The sequence below is a fragment of the Pelobates fuscus genome, chromosome 13 (genome assembly GCF_036172605.1).
Source record: "Pelobates fuscus isolate aPelFus1 chromosome 13, aPelFus1.pri, whole genome shotgun sequence".
In the NCBI taxonomy this organism is placed as follows: Eukaryota; Metazoa; Chordata; class Amphibia; order Anura; family Pelobatidae; genus Pelobates; species Pelobates fuscus.
The window spans coordinates 89,336,671-89,351,864 of record NC_086329.1 but is presented as its reverse complement, the minus strand read 5'-3'; positions in this window follow the sequence as shown (position 1 = coordinate 89,351,864).

Here is a 15,194-nt window from a genome sequence, read left to right as displayed (position 1 = left end):
TCAGTGGATCCCCCTATTTTATCTCCGGTAATGGATCGACTGGACCCGGACCACTGTCCCACACATGAGAAATACCCACAGAGGTATACAGGGGGAGACTCCCACTTATTTACACACACTCCTGGAGATGGTAGGGCTAACGGATGAGCCTCAAGTAGTACGAGAGTACAGGTTTTGGTATATTCTGCACCATATAAATCGGGGAATTGCTTTCAGTTTTGGATATCCCGGCCATTGCGCACAAGCTGATATCAAGATGACAGGAGATTCGGAGACCTTCATGGAGCAGACGGGTACTGCCTTGCTCAGGTAACAAGACTAGAGAAGGCCTACTACCCGGTCTGAAGGTAAACCGTATGCATGGATCGCATGGTAAGACCGGAAACCCCGGTTATCTTGAGTTCCCCGGTCATTACGATCTTGGGATAAGAGGGCAGTACTGCCCCATCTCCTCGGAGCACATACCTGGTGACCAGGGTTCGGAGATGGTGGGCCTTCCATCTATACTCTATATATCCCTCAAGGGAGCTGTTTTGTTTTGGTTTCGCACTAACCCACTTTTTCAACTACCGTCAAGGAGACCTACGAGTCTCTATGGAGGTACCTGGTGTGCCCCGACTCCTACACAGACACCAAACTCGGGTCACGTCCTACCGCTGGAGTACGGTTCAGGATGGTGGCAGACTCAGACGGGGCTTCCGACATTCTCTAACAGGACATCACATGTTTCGGACGGCTGAAGCTGGACCCTTCTTTTTCACTATATCTGCTCTCTGGAGTCGCCTGTCATGAGCGAGGGGACGTTACGCCTTGCCTGCGCATTGGAGAACGCTAGGTGTTCGCGGGACTCCAAGCTAAGAAGGGAGGTACCCCTCTATAGGGAGACTTTGACTTCAATTATCATACTCACATTCCTGGGTCCCTTGTCCTAGGGTCTACTCTGGGAGTTACGTGCCTGGACAGTCAGGGGTACAGGGACCTAAAGGTCTCGCTATATTATAACCCATCTTGTAGGTGGCGTGTATACCAGGAACCCCTACACACATTTTGACAGGTCGGGCATGGAACAGGATCGTGCTACGGGTAATCGGATTATTTCACTCTCTCACTACAGCACGTGAGGATTCTTCGTGGTTTCCAGGTCCCAATCACCATTGGATCTGTACATCTTTCACTCTTAGACGATGACATATCTGGATGGAAATCTCCACTCCGGTTTACGCTTCCCATCCCGTTTGAATATTTCTGGGATTCTCTATTTCCAGACTAGTCGACCACAGTTCATCCACACAAGTTCAGTTCAGAACCCTGAATGGACGTCCTTTTGGAGTCTTTTCTCTACCGCAGCCGAGGATTACACAGTCCATTTGGAATATTGGAATCACTTAGGATACGGCTGGTTTGATCACACTCTTGCCTGCATACTAATTTATTCTCGGATGAAACTTCTCACCGGGAAGGTCAGGAGGGAACGAAAGATCCTACTCGGTTCTATTGTGATATTGGTGATGGACTTAGGCACACCCCTTGAGATTGGAGATCTACCTGCAAGGCCACATCGCCGGATGACCCTGGCACGATCGGAGGAGCCACCTTACAGATCTAGAGTTGAGACATGGTGGCAATTTCTTCTCGCGGCCCTAAGTCCGCAAATGACCTTCCATATTTTACAACTACAGGAAAATGTCTGATAGGTCAGAATGCCGGCTCATGGACTGACTGCTAGGAAACCGATCGCAACACCACGTACAATGGATCTACCGGTGGATGGTCTTTTTTCCGTGTTTGAGATGCTTCGTCGGCTGGCATCTTCATTGATCCGTCTTCTGTCCTTTATCGCAGTTGTTAAGTACGATTAGGGTTACTCGGATATCTCCTGGAATAGGTACCAGCGACACAATCAGCGTTGGATTGGTGTATTGAGCGTTGAAACAGCAAATACGAAGCCTCCTGTCATGTTATAAAATTGTAGATTATGCTAGCTTTAGTGAACCTATAATCTTAATTTTATTAATGACAGGAGGCGAGTATTTCCCACCCGTTCTTATCCCTCCCTTGTGTAATGTTAATAGTTTAGATTTATCAGGTACGTATGCAACTTTGCTTGTTGTCTCTGCTACCTGTCACTTGTTTCTTATGTCTGTTTTTTTTATATGTAGGGTTGGGATATCTACATATTAAGGTAAATTTGGTTGTTACACTGGGTGCCTACATGTTTTGTTCAGAGTACATTTCATTGGCTAACCAAACCTTTCGATTCTGTTTTTTTCTCTCGTTTCAGTTTACAGTCCTTCATCGCTATCTGGTTTGACAGTTCTGCTTGGATGGTGGACATTGTTGTATTCATTGTATCTAGGACTTCGTTTCTTCACCATTATTTTTTCTGCTTTTTGTTCTGTTTTGTCGCAGCTTGAAAGAGGAAATGATGCATGGGGAGGGGAGTTTTATAGTACCTAACTTTTTTCTGATTGGTTGTTTTTCTGTGCTGCTGTGGAGTTCTAGTAAAGAGAGACTTAAGCAAATACTCGCCTCCTGTCATTAATAAAATTAAGATTATAGGTACACTAAAGCTAGCATAATCTACAATTTTGGGTCACTTACATACAATGTCCCTTTCAAGAAGTCATAAAAAAATTATCCTTTTTGACCCCTGGATTTTTTATTGGGAAAACAATTTAACAATTAGACAGTTCTTTGTAGTTTAAAGTTATCCTGTGTTGCCAAGTTCAGGGTTCCTTTATTTATTTTTTTAAATATAACACTGTAATTATATTAGGCTTTGGCACATTCTGATACATTACTAGGTTAGCTGTGAATTATGCAATTTTTTAATGTATATTTTTTTAAAATTCCAAATACATTTTATTTTTAGCCCTGCATTTAATGTCACACTGTCCTGGCACAGCTAGGGCACACTATGTAAATGAATTCAGCCCTTGCAGTGCTCTGCGTGTCACTGTTGTGTTTGTGCTTGTCCAGATACTATTAACTAAGACGATGGTGTAAAGCAATGTCACCTTCTGAGAAGTGAAAGTTTCGCTTTCAGTAAATCTGTTTTTATCACAGCGCACATCCTCTAAAAACCCATAATAGTCGCCATTGTGCATGTTTGTGGATGTTATAATCATCCCACCTCCAATTTATGCGTACCTATTACCTATTACCTGTGACACCAGTGAATTGTGAAAAACAAAATGTAAAATAACTGATAGACACACAGCCTCCCAAGGTTACCTCCCAGATGGTAACCGACCAAAATAGATGTATAATCCCGCTGATGTACCTAAAAACAAGGACATGACATAGCAAACAAAGAAACAGGTTTTGCAATTGCACTCACAAATTTAAGATAAAAAGAGCGCCTTAGGGGTGCCACCTCGATGTCAATAGGGGACTAAAACTCCACCTTCATGCTTTCCACAGAATTTGTTTTCCAACAGGTCAGTCCAGAGGTATTTTCCAAAAGGAAAATAGTTTTGTCCCCTATTGACATCAACCCCTAAGGCATTTTTTATCATCTTAAATTTGTGAGGGACAATTGCAAAACCTGTTTCTTTGTTTGTTTCAGGCAATATTGCATTATGTCATATCCTCGTTTTTAGGTACATCAGCGGGATCCCTACATTTTCTGTGTTGTACACCTATTATCCACATTCACCTGTTCTGTACTGGTTTGCAGAATCACGTTATGTTCTCGAGGAAGGACAGCCCCTACCTTCTAGGTCTCACAGTATAATAACAAACTCCTTCAATTCTGCAGCAAAATAGTTACCTATTATCCACTTCCTTACTGGCTTCCATGGTTTAAGAAGCATAACAGAGATTCACAGAGCAAGACACACCTGTCTCTCTGATGCCAAAACTCTTGCACCAGTACCAGTGTGTTGGAGAATAAACAAACATGTTTCTGATATTGTTCCATTCTTCTTAATGCTCCGACTTCTGCTCTCATGCTTTTGTTGTAGTCCCTATCGATCCCTTGGATTAATTGGATATTCTTGTACCATAGACTAGCAGCATGCTCTCTCTCTGCCTTATTTGAGAGATGGATTATGGGAGTGTACCACAAAGTGTAGTACATTGTCAAACCTTGCACTGTGGTTACTTTGAATGCAACAGGAGAACCGGTCTTAAGTGACCATCTGCTTCCTCCACATGCAGAATGAGGGGAAATTTAAGGGAGAAGGTGGTTTAGAATTTCATGATCAAGATCAACATATTTGCTAACAATTCTGCTAGCCCAGTTACCTAAAAAAAATACACGGGGCACAACCTATGTGTTTTCGAATGACATGCAAGACTAGTCTGGCTAGCCTATCAATCAGAGAATTCTACCGAACTCTGGCAGGTAAACGCTCTGCTATAATGAAGCATAGCGACAACTCCCACAACACACATCCACAGGAAGAAAATTATTTTGACAAAATCAGACGGCATAGCACGAGTGCATACGGCTGTTAGATTCGTTGGATCAGATTATTTCCTCCAAGTGCTTATGAAGGTGAATTTTAGGTTGCTCTGCTCTTTTGAGAGAGTCACTGCATTTAATCGAGTATCCAACCTTTTTGGCATCTTGTACTGTATAAATAGCCTGCCTGTTGTTCGCTAAACGAGTTGTCTTGTCCCTTTACGTGTCTTGTGTTTGGGTGTGAAGTTGGAAGAACTATTTATCTATTCAGTTATTGGCGGATTGGTAGTTGAGTAGTGCTGTGGTACCTGGCGGCCCTAGTATTTTTGGTAGGCCCCATGCAGCACATCGTAGGGACAAAAATGGAACTGATCCTGTTAGAGTGTTCTTAAAGTTACAGAACCCGTTATTGTCTTGTTGTGAACAGAGAGCTTTGGTCTAACCATTGGTATGTGCAGGATATCATTCTTGAGGCTTTTCGTATGTTCCCAAAACTTAGAGCATCATCCCCACCACATGTGAAAAATTGTGAATTTCCACCCACTGTCTCTCCAGCAAAGATCTGAGATGCCCACCGTAATATGAGCCAGTTACCATCGGCGTAAGATACCACCTCATCAGCATTTTGTAGCTGAAGTTCCAGTTTTAAAACGGTCCAATGTAGAATAGGTATATGTGTGGAGAGGTCGTCCTCACAAACAGCTTTAGTGATTCAGCCAGACTATTGTGTTTATTTTTTCTTTCTTACATATAAAGTAAAAATCATTTAAAAATCATATGATGCTGTATCACACCTCACACCAGCATGAGAAATATTCCTGGAATTTGAAACAATACATTTACAGGTTATTCCTTAAATTTCTAGGCTTGTCCTTGTTTGTGTAAAATCTGCATTTTTTTTTTTAGTAATAAACAGCAGAGTCTTTTTAATATTCTGTAAAAATTCACAACTACCAATTAGTGAATGTTGCGGTAATGTTGAGTATTGTTTGTCTAAAGCAGTTGATCCCATTACATCGTGTTTGTGTATTAAGCTTAAGTTTGTAAGCAACAACCTCACCCATTCATAGAGTTATTGCACTTAATTCCAGAGGGTTTGTAACTAGCATAGCTTGCTGAACTTGGGTGTAACTGTGACGGCTACTGGTAAGAAGCTTGTCACAATCATTATACTGCCACCGTGTGGCTGAAAATCCCAATTACAGATCTTATCACCTGTCTATATGTACAAGGCAATAGTCTCACAGATACCAACTTTGCCAAGAACAGACCTCACACAGGTGATATGTGAGGTAGGTGTGCATGTGCATGAAAATAGGAGAATGCTAACCGGGTCTTCCCAAATGTAAAGTACTGCAAAATCTCTTGCCCATAGTTGGTAATGCCTTGGAAAAGTCTACTGTTTGTCTTGCTCTTGGTGAGGTCTGCAGGAATCTGGCCTGCCAAATTTATTATTGTTTTTGTACTACATTATATGCAAACACCGGTACTTTGAGGCCCTGAATTTAGCTATCTGTAGTGCAACAAGCAAATGGGTGTATTTCAGCTTAATGTAAAAATATTATTTAATCGGCACAAGGATCTTTACAATGTCAGAGGAAGGGTTAATCTGTGCTTGTCTGGTTTCCAAAGAAATGACATGGTTAATCAATACCTTAGATCTGTGTGGGCATGGCATTCATTGTTAATCAATTTTTTTGCAATTTTTATTTTAGTATTTCAAAAGTGTAAATAGAATTGTACTAGGAAATTATTTTGTTATATACATATGATTACACTTTTAAGTAACATTATTGTGTTGGCATATCTCAACTTAGGACTTACACGGTCAAGACTTACACGGTCACTATCTTCTGAACTATCAGCTAGGCAATCATTGCTACCAAACAGTATCCAATTACCATTTGGTCTATTCAAAACTGTACTATTTGAGGTACCGAAAGAATAGAATTATGATAGTGAAGAAAAGAAAAGAATTTAGAAGAAGAAAGATCCCCACCATCCATGCGCACGCCATCCCAGTTCACAATCCCAATCTGTGTAAACTGAACATGTTTTGAGAAAAGTATTGCCAGTCCGGCCTTCTCGTACCTGTAATAATACTAAAATATCCTTTAGGGAAAATGCTACTTCAGAGTGTGGTCGCAAATCCCTCCTTGAAATCTATATCCTGCAGGGATGCTATTGGTGTGTGGATCTGGTCAAATCATGCAACAATGTGTAAAGCGGGGGATGTAAAGAAGCAGCACTTAATAATTAAATTGTTAAGCACTGCTTCCCTACATCCCCCGCTTTACTTGCATCAACGACCAGAAAGAAGAGACTCTGGTTTGGGAAAGGTTTAGCTGCTGTACACATAAGGAAGAAGCGCCAGAGATTTCACTTGCTGCTATATGCAACAATGTGTGTCTCTGTTATGAAACAGCAACAATCAGAAGTAGACAGAAAAAGAAAAAAATTATAATAATTATCGGTCACCTACTTCCAGTAGCTACTTGGTCTTATCCAGATAAAGCTGGTGGTTTTCCATGTTATTGCTTGAAACTTGTAATTCCTGCATTCAAAGTTTTAAAGTGCTGCCGGGCAGTGTGTATAAATCAATGTGAAATAAATGGCAGTTTCTTTCAGATCTCACGGTAATAAAAATAATTGATGCTTAATGACCTAACCACCCAAGACTACGCAAGAGGGAGCCAGAGGAGCCAGAAGATTGAAAAGAGATAAAAAATATGGGTGGGTGTAGAATACTCCCCAGAAACAACCTAAGGACCAAACTTCTGGAATAAAAGGGAATCATGACATGTCACACATGTCATGTGTCCTTAAGGGGTTAAATAACAAAACTATTTCCCTGAAAGGACTGTGAACCGGCAGCCCCGGAGTGTGAGTTTCTACTCACAGATGAACGACTGGGTAACGTGACTGTCTACCCGAATTACTCTGGCACACAGTCTGTATCACTTAGTCCACATAAACATCAACCAAAACAGTAAAAGTTATTTTAAATGATTAAGTGCGGCCTGCGCTATACCAGGGCCGGCGCTACTCTAAGGCATAAGACATAGACTAGAAGGGTGAGGTATTTTGAAAGTAGGGCTTAACAGACGGGGTGTCTAGCTAAGAGTGCCTTTGGGCCGTGAACTGAGGAAAATTATTTTGGGTAGTAAGGGTTAGCGTTGTAACAGAAGCCTAGAGAGCCTGGGAGTATGGCCTTATAGCCGATGGGTCTGACGTTGATAAAGGCTTTTAGGCTGAGTGTGCTGGTGAGTGGATTATAATCAGATAGTCATATAAGGTTGCGTGGGGAGCACATTCGCTGCCGTGTGGGCATTTAGGTGTTACGCTCCTGCATTGTAGGTAAGTATGCCCCTTAACCCCTGGGGGGGAGGGTGGGTGGGAGAAGGGGGGAGCAACTTGGTAATGCAGTTAACCATAAAATTTGCAAACAAAAACTTTGGAGGGATAGGAGTGCAGGTCACCATGTGCGGCATGCTCATTTAGCACGAGGTCTGTTGGGAGGTGCAGGTCATTCCCTGGATCATTCAGGTAGCGGTCTCTGTGGGGGCTTCTGATCCAGCCCATCGGGGAACAAACAGTGTCTCTTTCGCAGGGTCCTTCGTGGTTAGCGGTGCCGCTGGGTGGTTTAGTCCCGCGGTTGACAGGGAGTCCAGTTGTAACCCCTGGGTAGGCAGGAGGTCTGTGGCGCTCTGCATGTCTTGAACCTTGTATGTTGTGTCGCCGTGTTGGATCAGGGGTCACCTCCACTGGTATTTGATCTTGTGCAGGCGGAGTAGGACTGTGAAAGGTTTCATTGTGTGGCGCCATGCCAGTGTCGGCCCCGATAAGTCTGCATATATTGAGAGTTGCTTGGCTTCAAACATATATGGCAATTGTTTTCTAATTGGTTGGAGGACCGCTGTTCTGTCTCCTTGATTCAGGGAGCGTACCAGGAGATCTCTTGGTGCTGCGGCTGGGGCCTTAGCTGGTCTTGGAAGGCGGAACAAGCAGTTATTTCATTACCGCTGTGGTCACCGGGGATGTATCTGTACACCATTATTCTAACTTCTTCTTTATAGATAGGACTATTAATACATAAATGGAATCACAACGTAGCCGTTCTGGCTCATATGCGTTCCAAGCTGGAACACATACAAATGTCCATGTTGGATATATGCCACGTCACTTCCGGTATGATGCGTGCGTTATACCATGGCTACAGGAACCATCAATCAACACACCAGGAAGCTATTCTTAATCAATAGACTGCTTATAAAACCGGAACTTAGAGAGGACTATACCACACTTCTGAAAAGTGGGACTCCTTGAGCTCTTTTATATTGTTTTTATGCCTTTTTATAAGGTTATTAAATAGTGTATTTTACTTTATATTTACACTTTTTTATTTTTCCATTCATTACTTCCTGGTACCATCATATCCTTGGGTGGGGGTTATACCACCAATGTTCTATACACCAGAGCAAGTCTTACTCTGGGAAATGTGAGTACATTTAATTTATCCTTACACTTCACTTCTTTATATATTTATTTCACCATTGGAGTATATTTATCTCCACATATGACCTATATGCTGCACTTCACTTGAGCCATTTTGGGACGCCTATTCCTGCATATATCCGTAGACGGGGATTGTTCAGGTTACTCCGAATTACATGTACATATGTATAAAAAGCAAAAAGAGATACATAGTGTGATACAGTACAACAAATTTTATAACATGACAGGAGGCTTCGTATTTGCTTAAGTCTCTCTTTACTAGAACTCCACAGCAGCACAGAAAAAACAACCAATCAGAAAAAAGTTAGGTACTATAAAACTCCCCTCCCCATGCATCATTTCCTCTTTCTTTGCTGCTCCGCACCAGTACAGGTCAGAGTACCACTGCCTCCTGCTTATAGTGGGTGGCTTTGGGTTGTTTTATGACTTATTGGGATTTATTTTGATATCTCAGTATATTTTCTTATTTGTTATTTGTACCTTTATCTAGTATCTTGTGTTCTGTACTCCTATATTTTTTGGTTATATTTCGTGTTACTTTTGCTTATACTTTTTTACTACTTGCCTTGCATTTGCTTCCCCTGTCTTCTTAGGGATTCTTTCCCTTTCAGGGGGTAGTTTTAGGGGAGTCTTGGGGTTTTTTCTCTGTTTCGCCATGCCTTCCCCCCCCCCTCCCCTTGCTGCCCACTCTCTTTGCCCGCCATTTTCCGCGGGCTGCCTGCGCAGTATAGGGGTATCAGGAGACTAGCCTCTGGCTGCCTCCTGATTTCCCGACCCCCTAGTTTCATACCGGCAACCGAGGTACTCGCGGTCGGACGCGAGTACCCGGCGGCCGCTCCGCTCACTCTCGTGGCCGCCCCGTCCGCCACGTGGTCGACCGCCGCGCTCAACTTCTTCACAGAGCCGCAGGCGGCCGACCGGGTGGAGGAGAACGCACTTACTCGCGACCCCTCCTCCACCCACGGTGGTCGGATCGCGGCTATTGTTGCCCTGCCTTTTCCCCGGCGGATTCCCTTCAGTTTTGCCGGAAGGCAGTGTACTATCCCTTTTCCTATGTGCTATTTATTTCCAGCGTGTATCCCACAGCTTCTGTGTGTCTTAGGGCATTTTTCATGTCGGATATATAGTAGTCTGAGCCTTTTTAGTGATATATATTTCATATCTGCTGTGAATTTTATTGACACAGATTCTGTTCTTGCTGTGGTTTTTTCACTGACAATGTGTATCCCATAATTAGTTTTCCCACAGTGTACATCACATAGACAGTGTATAACACATATTAGTTTTACTGACAGTGTATAACACATATTAGTTTTCTGACAGTGTATAACACATATTAGTTTTACTGACAGTGTATAACACATATTAGTTTTGCTGACAGTGTATAGCACATTAGTTTTACTGACAGTGTATAACACATATTAGTTTTGCTGACAGTGTATAGCACATTAGTTTTACTGACAGTGTATAACACATATTAGTTTTACTGACAGTGTGTAACACATATTAGTCTTCTGACAGTGTATAGCACACATTAGTTTTTCTGACTGTGTATATCACATATTTGTTTTACTGACAGTGTACATGACATGTTGGTTTGCTTTGCTGACTGTGATACCACAGATTCTGTGAGTTTTTGCCGACAGTGTGTATCGTGGTTTACTGTGGGTTTTTGTTGTCAGTGTATATCACAGATTGCTGCGTGTTTCTGTTGACTGTGTATATCGCAGGTTGATGTGAGTTTTGCTGACAGTGTATGTCACGGATCGCTGTGAGCTTTTTACTGTCAGTGTATATTAACAGGTTTTGTGAGTGCCTGATGGGATATATTGCAGGTTATTGTGAGTTACAGGTATATGAACTCTGTTACACAGATTCTGTACAGGGTGTTTACAGTGCCAGTTAGCTCTAGGATTCATCTCCTTCTCAGTATATATATTTTTTCTGTCCGGCTGGAGGTCTCTTGAGACTACTCTGGTATGATTTCTCTGTCCATGGCATATATCTCTCACTTACAGACCTGGCTCTGACTCAAACTAGTAAGGGAGACCAGTCTACGCTGATGCCATACATTTTTATCAGATTCCCGGGGGAATTCATTGGGTTGGCTATCGTTGGCCCTACTCCTGGAAGTGCCCATGGTTACAATACCCTTCAGGTGGTATGATGAGGGTAATCTATTATACGATAAGGAATTTCCAACAGATCTGTGTGAACACGGGCATACCAATTCACAGTTTAAGGAGAGTATTGCTCAGTGTATCTTACATTCATGGACATGATAGCCTCTGGAACAACTTCCACTTATACCCAATACAGACTGAATACCACTATTTGCCTGCTGGGCATCTAGGGACTGCCAGTCCCGGTTCAGGTTTATTCACACGGCATTACACTGCCTAATGGGTTGGAGTCTAGAGTTCCTATGTCAGGATGCTCTCAGAATCTGCTATTCTTAGGGACCTCCACTGGAACTAGGAGGTCCCCATTACTCATTCAATACCCATTGTAACGCGCTACGGAATCGGAGGGCGCTATTTTGAATAACATGTTATCATAATATAACAATAATACACAACCAGGATCGGCCTGCTATGTCTGTGCCCATAAGAACGGCCTGCTATGTCTGTGCCCATAAGAACGGCCTGCTATGTCTGTGCCCATAAGAATGGCCTGCTATGTCTGTGCCCATAAGAATGGCCTGCTATGTCTGTGCCCATAAGAACGGCCTGCTATGTCTGTGCCCATAAGAACGGCCTGCTATGTCTGTGCCCATAAGAACGGCCTGCTATGTCTGTGCCCATAAGAACGGCCTGCTATTGTCTGTGCCCATAAGAACGGCCTGCTATTGTCTGTGCCCATAAGAACGGCCTGCTATTGTCTGTGCCCATAAGATCGGCCTGCTATTGTCTGTGCCCATAAGAACGGCCTGCTATTATCTGTGCCCATAAGAACGGCCTGCTATTGTCTGTGCCCATAAGAACGGCCTGCTATTGTCTGTGCCCATAAGAACGGCCTGCTTTTGTCTGGGCCCATAAGACCGGCCTGCTATGTCTGTGCCCATAAGATCGGCCTGCTATGTCTGTGCCCATAAGTACGACCTGCTATGCAAGTGCGGCCGGCTATGTCTGTGCCTATTAGGAATGTCGGTACCTATTAAGACGGCCTGTTATGTCTGGGTGCCGAACCCCTGCTAGGCCGCAGACCTGGGGGAATATCACTGGGGAAATGCCGGTGCCCACCAGTTACATGGAAATAGGCAGGTGTCCAGACAGGCACCTTTGCCAATCTATCCAAGAGGAAACCAGTATACGGCCATCTGAATATGGTGGGTAGGGTGAAGGCCCTGAACCTCATGCCTGAAGGGCAGGGTTTTTTATAAGGCACCCGGTCATACATCTCCAAGGAAGACTTCGCACAGGCAAGGATCGGTGCTCAGACACCTAAGGAGAACGCGGTGTTTTTTTTTTTTTTTTTCTTGCCTTTACATCTACCTCCGTATCTGCTCCCCGGTATCCTTAGAGGTATCGGTAGTTACTTCCCACGTTAGGTTAGCTCCTGGCTCGGTTCAGTGGGTCTTACCTTCCGGCCTGCTATTTTCCCTTCTATCTGTTCTAGAATTTATGTATTTTCTCTTATCTACGTTAAATTTTTCGTTTTCGTAACTTCCTTTTCCTTTCCCTCGGGTCGTCGAGAGGCCTGACTTGACCTCCCCCGACCTCCCGGGCGCTTGTGGATTGCGGAGAACGTCTCCAGCTTTCCTCCGGCTACCAACGGTCGTCCTGGACCCCGCGCGCGCGCACGGGATCCGGGCGGACAGTTGGTAGTTTTTTCTTTTCCATTGTTGTTTTCTTCCGTGGATTTCCATCAGCCTTATACTGATATTGGTATTGGGTGTACCCTGCAATTGGTCACCCTGAGTCTCTAGGGACTCTAGTTTGGACCACAGGAGGGTGCGGCCCTCCATCATCCCGATTCAAGAATACTTTATTTTCAGGAACAGAGAGCGAACCCTCTGTTATTGAGGGACACAGCCCTCCCTCAACCTCGGCCGAATACTGGGCTGGATACAGAGTACATGTTTGGAGGACACGTTCTCATAGAAGGAACCGATCACGGATGTGAACCCTACTGTTTGGTTGTTAACAGGCGCGGCCCGCTCAGGCTATCGGCCGGACGCTGTCACGTTAGTCGATCACATTAGATGAGAACGCGGCTCTCTCATACGCTCGTCACTCTACAGGGCCGGCCATTCGCTCACCACACAGGCTTGTACCTGTGCAAGACATCGGTGACTACATAGAGGGGCATCCCTCCTGCATTCAATTGGATCTGACGCCCGTACTACTGATTTCGTTATAGAGGACTGCCTAGTCATACAAGATATAAACTTTAGTCTGGATCCCTCTATTCTATCTCCGGTGAGGGCTCTACTGGGTCCGGATCACTTAGGTACACACACTACTGAAGATAGTACGGCTAACGGATGGCTTCAGGTATTACGAGAGTGCAGGTGTTTGGTTTTCTCTACACCTTATAAATCGTAAATCTGCTTTCTGTTTTGGATATCCAGGCTATTGCGGACCAACCGCACAGACCGTTTCTCCCATATCAAGATGACAGGAGCTACCTTCATGGAGCGAAAGGACACTGCCTTGCTCGGGTACCAAGATTAAGGAGGGCCAGTTATCCGGTCTCTGGGTAACCGTACACATGGTTCACATGGTAAGACCGGACATCCCGGTTGGCTTGAGTTCCCTGCTCATTACGATCTCGGGAGAAGGGGGCAGGACGGCCCCATCTCCTCGGAACGCATACCTGGTGAACAGGATTCGGAGTTGGTGGGTCCTCCGTCTATTAGCTATTTACCCCTCGCGGGAGCCATTCTGCTTTTTTGATTCACGCTAACCTACTCTTCAACTACCGTCGAGGAGACCTACGAGACCTTGCGAGAGTACCTGGGGTACCCCGACTCCTACACAGACACCTTTCACTCTTAGGCGAGGACATACCTGGATGGAAATCTGCACTCCGGTTTGCACTCTCCATCCCTTTGAATATTTCTGGGATTCACTATTCCAGAAAATAGTCGACCACTGTTCCTCCACATGAGTTCAGTTCGGAACCATGACTAGACGTCCTTTTGGAATCTTTTCTCTACAGAGTCCGAGGATTACACAGTCCATTTGGAATGTCGGAATCACTTAGGATACGGCTAGTTGACAACACTCTCGCAGGCACTACAGATTTATCCTCGGATGAGACATCTCACCAGGTAGACCAGGAGAGAACGAAGGATCATACTCGGTTATATTGCGTCTTGGTGGCAGTTTCTTCTCGCGGCCTTGCATCCGCAAAAGGCCTTCGTTATTTTACAACTACAGGAAAATAGCTGATAGGTCAGTTTGCAAGCTCAGGTACCAACCGCTAGGAAGCGGGTGACAACACAAGTTTGTTGGATCTATCAGCAGATGGTGTTTTTTCTGTGTGTTGAGATGCTTCATCGGCTGACATCTTCATTGATTCGTCTACTGTCGTTTTTTCGCAGTTGGTAAGTACAATTAGGATTACTCTGCTATCTCCTGGAATAGGTACCAGCGACACAACCAGCGTTGGATTGGTGATCTGAGCGTTGAAACAGCAAATACGAAGCCTCCTGTCATGTTATAAAATTGTAGATTATGCTAGCTTTAGTGTACCTATAATCTTAATTTTATTAATGACAGGAGGCGAGTATTTCCCACCCATTTTTATCCCTCCCTTGTTATATGTTTATAGTTTGGTTTAATCAGGTACGTATGCAACTCTGCTTGTTGTCTCTGCTACCTGTTGCATGCTCTTATGTCTTTTCTTTCATAAGTGGGGTTGGGATATTTACATTTTAAGGTAATATTGGTTGCTACATTGGGTGCACACATGTTTTATTCAGAGTGCCTTTCATTGGATAATCAACCTGTCGATTCTGTTTTTTCTCTCGTTTCAGTTTACAGTCCATCACTATCTGGTTTGGCAGTTCTTCTCGGGTGGTGGACATTGTTGTATTCATCGTATCTAGGACTTCGTTTCTTCCCCATTATGTTTTCTGCCTTTTATTCTGTTTTGTCGCAGCTTGAAAGAGGAAATGATGCATGGGGAGGGGAGTTTTATAGTACCTAACTTTTTTCTGATTGGTTGTTTTTTCTGTGCTGCTGTGGAGTTCTAGTAATTCGAGACGTAAGCAAATACTGGCCTCCTGTCATTAATAAAATTAAGATTATAGGTACACTAAAGC